The sequence below is a fragment of the Nansenia antarctica genome, assembly GCF_963989245.1.
Source record: "Nansenia antarctica genome assembly, chromosome: 5".
In the NCBI taxonomy this organism is placed as follows: domain Eukaryota; kingdom Metazoa; phylum Chordata; class Actinopteri; order Argentiniformes; family Microstomatidae; genus Nansenia; species Nansenia antarctica.
Genome location: NC_137690.1, coordinates 21,251 through 28,759, shown reverse-complemented (window position 1 = coordinate 28,759; position 7,509 = coordinate 21,251).

Genomic DNA, 7,509 nt, shown 5'->3' with positions numbered 1-7,509 from the left:
GGGGGGGGGGGGGGGGGGGGGGTTTTAGGTGATTTTGTTCAGTCATAAGTCCCTTACTTTGGCACTTAGACAAAGACCTAAGCACCTTACTTGGCAACCGGTCACTATGTTAGGGGCCAGGGTGAGACATGGGAATAGAGGTCCAGAATGCCTTACAGGGCACCTAGACAAAAAGACCTAAGCACCTTACTTGGCAACCGGTCACTATGTTGGGGGCCAGGATGAGGCATGGGGAAATAGAGGTCCAGAATGCCTTACAGGGCACCTGGACAAAAAGACTTAGGCACCTTACTTGGCAACCGATCACTATATTGGGGGCCAGGATGAGGCATGGGGAAATAGAGGTCCAGAATGCCTTACAGGGCACCTGGACAAAAAGACTTAGGCACCTTACTTGGCAACCGATCACTATGTTGGGGGCCAGGATGCGGCACGGGAATAGAGGTCCAGAATGCCTTACATGACACCTGGACAAAAGACCACCTTACTTGGCAGCCGGCGAATATGTTAGTGGCCAGGATGGGGCATGGGGTGTTGGTTAGGGTTGGGGTTAGGGTTAGGGTTAGGGTTAGGGTTAGGGTTAGGGCTGGGGTTAAGGTTACGGTTAAGGTTAGGGTTGGGGTTAGGGTTAGGGGTCGGGTTATAGTAGGGTTAGGGTTAGGGTTAGGGTTAGGGTTAGGGTTAGGGTTAGGGTTAGGGTTAGGGCTGGGGTTAAGGTTACGGTTAAGGTTAGGGTTGGGGTTAGGGTTAGGGGTCGGGTTATAGTAGGGGGGTGGGTGGAAAAGGGGAAAGAAAGGTAGGGGGGTGGGAGGGAAGGGGTGGGGGGGTTTTGGTGGTTTTGTTCAGTCATAAGTCCCTTACTTGGCACTTAGACAAAGACCTAAAAAGGGTTAAGGTGTGGGGTCCTGGTAGGGAGAGGAAGGGCGAGAGAGAGGAGAAGAATGGGGTGTGAGGACATGGCTGGGAGGGGACTGGAAGATAGGAAGGGAGAGGGGGAGGGTTAGGATGTGGGACCATGGCCGAGGGAGGGCTGGAGGATTGGGAGGGAGAGGGAGAGGTTAGGATTAGGGTAAGGGAGAGGTTAAGATGATAGGATCGGAGATGGGGCTAGGGCTGTGGACCGGGGTGGGGGGTAGGGAGGGATGGTGATGACCCTAGGGACAGTAGTGTCCTGGCTGGAGTAAAAACCGTGAAATGGTACAAAGGTAAAATCGTGGGAGTCCCTAATACGGGAGGGTTGTTTGTGGAGGTTCAAGGAGGTTCCGGGTCAGGGGAGGTAGGGTGGTGGGGACCAAGTTGCAGTCCGAGATGGGGTTAAAATTGGGGCCCAAGTTCGACGCGGGGTTTTCGGGTTGGGGTGGGGTTCCGGACCTTGAAGGTGTGAGGTATGTAGATAGTGGTTCGGATTGGTTTCGGGATACGGTTAGGGTTGAGGTGTTCAGGTAATGGTTTGAATTGTGTCATTAGGGGGTTCTAGTTAGGGAGATAAATTTGGGATCACATCATCAGTTGTCACCAAAGGATCACTGGGCGTTTCGGCCATGAAACAAGACACCCTCACCTAAGGTTGGCCCACTGGGGGAGATCAGAGCCCCAGTGTGTGTCCCTCGGGTCAATTGGTTTGGGGAATAGGTTTTTGTTTGGGAGAGTGAAGGGTAAGAAACTAATTTGGAATCTCACAAGGGGTCCAATAGATCCCAGGAGAGAGACTGTATTATATGCGTTCAGGGTGAGAGAACTAGTTTGGAATCTCTTCCAGGGTCCGGTAGGCCCCAGGAGAGAGTCTGTATTGTAAGAGTTAGGTTAGGGTCGTGGTAAAGTTTGTAAGAAGGAGGGGGGTCGATTACAACACAAAAAGCAGGCCGCGTGTTAGTCAAACCCATAGCTTCACCTGCAAAGGCCCAATAAAGTAGGGAGGCCGAAAACAATAAAAGACCGGACAGAGCGCTAGCCTGGCTAATAGCAACCTGTGCAAACGTAACCAGAGGAGGGACTGGGGTCGAATACAACCAGAAGCCCCGACCGCGTGTTAGCATAGCTAATAGCTACCCTGCAGACGTCTAAAAGGAGGAAGGGGCCCGAGTACAAACACAAACACAACAAAGCGCTAGCAGTGCTAGCCGCTAACCCTGCAGGCTGCTAGCAGTACAAACGAGAAGAGAGAGAGAGGGAGAGAGAATGGGGGAAGAAAAAGAGTGAACTCACCGTCAGTGACTAAGGTTTCTGCAGTTAGATGGTAGAGCGCTGTGGTAAGCACATGTACATCTCTCCGTGTGTTTGTTGGGAAAGAACGTTCCTAGTGAGGGGAGTGGCGTTTTAAACAGGTGAGAAGCCTGCTGGGTAATTGGAAAAGTGATTTCAGCTGTGCCAGTCAAGGCTGTCACCAGTGATTTTCCACTGGAGGCGGGCCCTGGCTGAAGTCAGTGTTTTAACACTGGGGGTGATGTCGCACTCTAGTGGGTAAAATTGGTAGTGACAGTCCAGTACATTAAATCCTGGAAACGGCCCAGCCTTAGGGTTAGGTTTTTGATTGAGAGCACCGAGTGTAAGAAACCATGTAAAACATGAAGTGAAAGACTCAGTTCTTCGAGCCTCGCACGAATGATGCACAGGGTGTATGCACGCTCACTACACACAATTAGATCCGGTCCAAATGTCATATGTAGAAGCCCCAGGGGGCTATCTGAACGTCCATTGTAATGAAAACAAGTGGGTTCGGTCAGGCCAAGAGTAAAGTTTGTATATTAATATTAATAAGGGAGGGGGTTGGGGTGTGGGGGGTAATAGGGGGGGGGGGGGGGGGGGGGGGTTTTAGGTGATTTTGTTCAGTCATAAGTCCCTTACTTTGGCACTTAGACAAAGACCTAAGCACCTTACTTGGCAACCGGTCACTATGTTAGGGGCCAGGGTGAGACATGGGAATAGAGGTCCAGAATGCCTTACAGGGCACCTAGACAAAAAGACCTAAGCACCTTACTTGGCAACCGGTCACTATGTTGGGGGCCAGGATGAGGCATGGGGAAATAGAGGTCCAGAATGCCTTACAGGGCACCTGGACAAAAAGACTTAGGCACCTTACTTGGCAACCGATCACTATATTGGGGGCCAGGATGAGGCATGGGGAAATAGAGGTCCAGAATGCCTTACAGGGCACCTGGACAAAAAGACTTAGGCACCTTACTTGGCAACCGATCACTATGTTGGGGGCCAGGATGCGGCACGGGAATAGAGGTCCAGAATGCCTTACATGACACCTGGACAAAAGACCACCTTACTTGGCAGCCGGCGAATATGTTAGTGGCCAGGATGGGGCATGGGGTGTTGGTTAGGGTTGGGTTGGGTTAGGGTTAGGGTTAGGGTTAGGGTTAGGGTTAGGGTTAGGGTTAGGGTTAGGGTTAAGTTTAGGGTTAGGGTTAGGGCTGGGGTTAAGGTTACGGTTAAGGTTAGGGTTGGGGTTAGGGTTAGGGGTCGGGTGGAAAAAGGGGGAAGAAAGGTAGGGGGGTGGGAGGGTGGGGGTGGGGGGGTTTTGGTGGTTTTGTTCAGTCATAAGTCCCTTACTTGGCACTTAGACAAAGACCTAAGCACCTTACTTGGCAACCGGTCACTATGTTAGGGGCCAGGATGAGGCATGGGAAATAGAGGTCCAGAATGCCTTACAGGGCACCTGGACAAAAAGACTTAGGCACCTTACTTGGCAACCGATCACTATGTTGGGGGCCAGGATGAGGCATGGGGAAATAAAGGTCCAGAATGCCTTACAGGGCACCTGGACAAAAAGACTTAGGCACCTTACTTGGCAACCGATCACTATGTTAGGGGCCAGGATGAGGCATGGGGAAATAGAGGTCCAGAATGCCTTACAGGGCACCTGGACAAAAAGACTTAGGCACCTTACTTGGCAACCGATCACTATGTTGGGGGCCAGGATGCAGCACGGGAATAGAGGTCCAGAATGCCTTACATGACACCTGGACAAAAGACCACCTTACTTGGCAGCCGGCGAATATGTTAGGGGCCAGGATGGGACATGGGGTATTGGGCGTCAAACGAAAGGTAGGGGGGTAGGGGGGTAGGGGTGGGGGGTTTTGGTGGTTTTGTTCAGTCATAAGTCCCTTACTTGGCACTTAGACAAAGACCTAAGCACCTTACTTGGCAACCGGTCACTATGTTAGGGGCCAGGATGAGGCATGGGAAATAGAGGTCCAGAATGCCTTACAGGGCACCTGGACAAAAAGACTTAGGCACCTTACTTGGCAACCGATCACTATGTTAGGGGCCAGGAAGAGGCATGGGGAAATAGAGGTCCAGAATGCCTTACAGGGCACCTGGACAAAAAGACTTAGGCACCTTACTTGGCAACCGATCACTATGTTGGGGGCCAGGATGCAGCACGGGAATAGAGGTCCAGAATGCCTTACATGACACCTGGACAAAAGACCACCTTACTTGGCAGCCGGCGAATATGTTAGGGGCCAGGATGGGACATGGGGTATTGGGTGTCAAACGTACCATACTTGGCGCGTGGATAAAAAAGTGAGAGAGGGACCGGTTATTCGCCTCCAACACTAGTTCTCAGTACCCTTGACGCTCCTTCATGTGTATCATGAGGGACCTTAATACTGTATCCCTAGAGCTGGAAGTTTTCACCGTTGGCCATGTGTCATAGGGTCCGGAGTAAGAGTGTCAGGATCTGGCTGGTTAGGTTTTTGATTGAGAGCACCGAGTGTAAGAAACCATGTAAAACATGAAGTGAAAGACTCAGTTCTTCGAGCCTCGCACGAATGATGCACAGGGTGTATGCACGCTCACTACACACAATTAGATCCGGTCCAAATGTCATATGTACAAGCCCCAGGGGGCTATCTGAACGTCCATTGTAATGAAAACAAGTGGGTTCGGTCAGGCCAAGAGTAAAGTTTGTATATTAATATTAATAAGGGAGGGGGTTGGGGTGTGGGGGGTAATAGGGGGGGGGGGGGGGGGGGGGGGGGGGTTTAGGTGATTTTGTTCAGTCATAAGTCCCTTACTTTGGCACTTAGACAAAGACCTAAGCCCCTTACTTGGCAACCGGTCACTATGTTAGGGGCCAGGGTGAGACATGGGAATAGAGGTCCAGAATGCCTTACAGGGCACCTAGACAAAAAGACCTAAGCACCTTACTTGGCAACCGGTCACTATGTTGGGGGCCAGGATGAGGCATGGGGAAATAGAGGTCCAGAATGCCTTACAGGGCACCTGGACAAAAAGACTTAGGCACCTTACTTGGCAACCGATCACTATATTGGGGGCCAGGATGAGGCATGGGGAAATAGAGGTCCAGAATGCCTTACAGGGCACCTGGACAAAAAGACTTAGGCACCTTACTTGGCAACCGATCACTATGTTGGGGGCCAGGATGCGGCACGGGAATAGAGGTCCAGAATGCCTTACATGACACCTGGACAAAAGACCACCTTACTTGGCAGCCGGCGAATATGTTAGTGGCCAGGATGGGGCATGGGGTGTTGGTTAGGGTTGGGGTTAGGGTTAGGGTTAGGGTTAGGGTTAGGGTTAGGGTTAGGGTTAGGGTTAGGGTTAGGGTTAGGGTTAAGTTTAGGGTTAGGGTTAGGGCTGGGGTTAAGGTTACGGTTAAGGTTAGGGTTGGGGTTAGGGTTAGGGGTCGGGTGGAAAAAGGGGGAAGAAAGGTAGGGGGGTGGGAGGGTGGGGGTGGGGGGGTTTTGGTGGTTTTGTTCAGTCATAAGTCCCTTACTTGGCACTTAGACAAAGACCTAAGCACCTTACTTGGCAACCGGTCACTATGTTGGGGGCCAGGATGAGGCATGGGAAATAGAGGTCCAGAATGCCTTACAGGGCACCTGGACAAAAAGACTTAGGCACCTTACTTGGCAACCGATCACTATGTTGGGGGCCAGGATGAGGCATGGGGAAATAAAGGTCCAGAATGCCTTACAGGGCACCTGGACAAAAAGACTTAGGCACCTTACTTGGCAACCGATCACTATGTTAGGGGCCAGGATGAGGCATGGGGAAATAGAGGTCCAGAATGCCTTACAGGGCACCTGGACAAAAAGACTTAGGCACCTTACTTGGCAACCGATCACTATGTTGGGGGCCAGGATGCAGCACGGGAATAGAGGTCCAGAATGCCTTACATGACACCTGGACAAAAGACCACCTTACTTGGCAGCCGGCGAATATGTTAGGGGCCAGGATGGGACATGGGGTATTGGGCGTCAAACGAAAGGTAGGGGGGTAGGGGGGTAGGGGTGGGGGGTTTTGGTGGTTTTGTTCAGTCATAAGTCCCTTACTTGGCACTTAGACAAAGACCTAAGCACCTTACTTGGCAACCGGTCACTATGTTAGGGGCCAGGATGAGGCATGGGAAATAGAGGTCCAGAATGCCTTACAGGGCACCTGGACAAAAAGACTTAGGCACCTTACTTGGCAACCGATCACTATGTTAGGGGCCAGGAAGAGGCATGGGGAAATAGAGGTCCAGAATGCCTTACAGGGCACCTGGACAAAAAGACTTAGGCACCTTACTTGGCAACCGATCACTATGTTGGGGGCCAGGATGCAGCACGGGAATAGAGGTCCAGAATGCCTTACATGACACCTGGACAAAAGACCACCTTACTTGGCAGCCGGCGAATATGTTAGGGGCCAGGATGGGACATGGGGTATTGGGTGTCAAACGTACCATACTTGGCGCGTGGATAAAAAAGTGAGAGAGGGACCGGTTATTCGCCTCCAACACTAGTTCTCAGTACCCTTGACGCTCCTTCATGTGTATCATGAGGGACCTTAATACTGTATCCCTAGAGCTGGAAGTTTTCACCGTTGGCCATGTGTCATAGGGTCCGGAGTAAGAGTGTCAGGATCTGGCTGGTTAGGTTTTTGATTGAGAGCACCGAGTGTAAGAAACCATGTAAAACATGAAGTGAAAGACTCAGTTCTTCGAGCCTCGCACGAATGATGCACAGGGTGTATGCACGCTCACTACACACAATTAGATCCGGTCCAAATGTCATATGTACAAGCCCCAGGGGGCTATCTGAACGTCCATTGTAATGAAAACAAGTGGGTTCGGTCAGGCCAAGAGTAAAGTTTGTATATTAATATTAATAAGGGAGGGGGTTGGGGTGTGGGGGGTAATAGGGGGGGGGGGGGGGGGGGGGGGGGGGTTTTAGGTGATTTTGTTCAGTCATAAGTCCCTTACTTTGGCACTTAGACAAAGACCTAAGCACCTTACTTGGCAACCGGTCACTATGTTAGGGGCCAGGGTGAGACATGGGAATAGAGGTCCAGAATGCCTTACAGGGCACCTAGACAAAAAGACCTAAGCACCTTACTTGGCAACCGGTCACTATGTTGGGGGCCAGGATGAGGCATGGGGAAATAGAGGTCCAGAATGCCTTACAGGGCACCTGGACAAAAAGACTTAGGCACCTTACTTGGCAACCGATCACTATATTGGGGGCCAGGATGAGGCATGGGGAAATAGAGGTC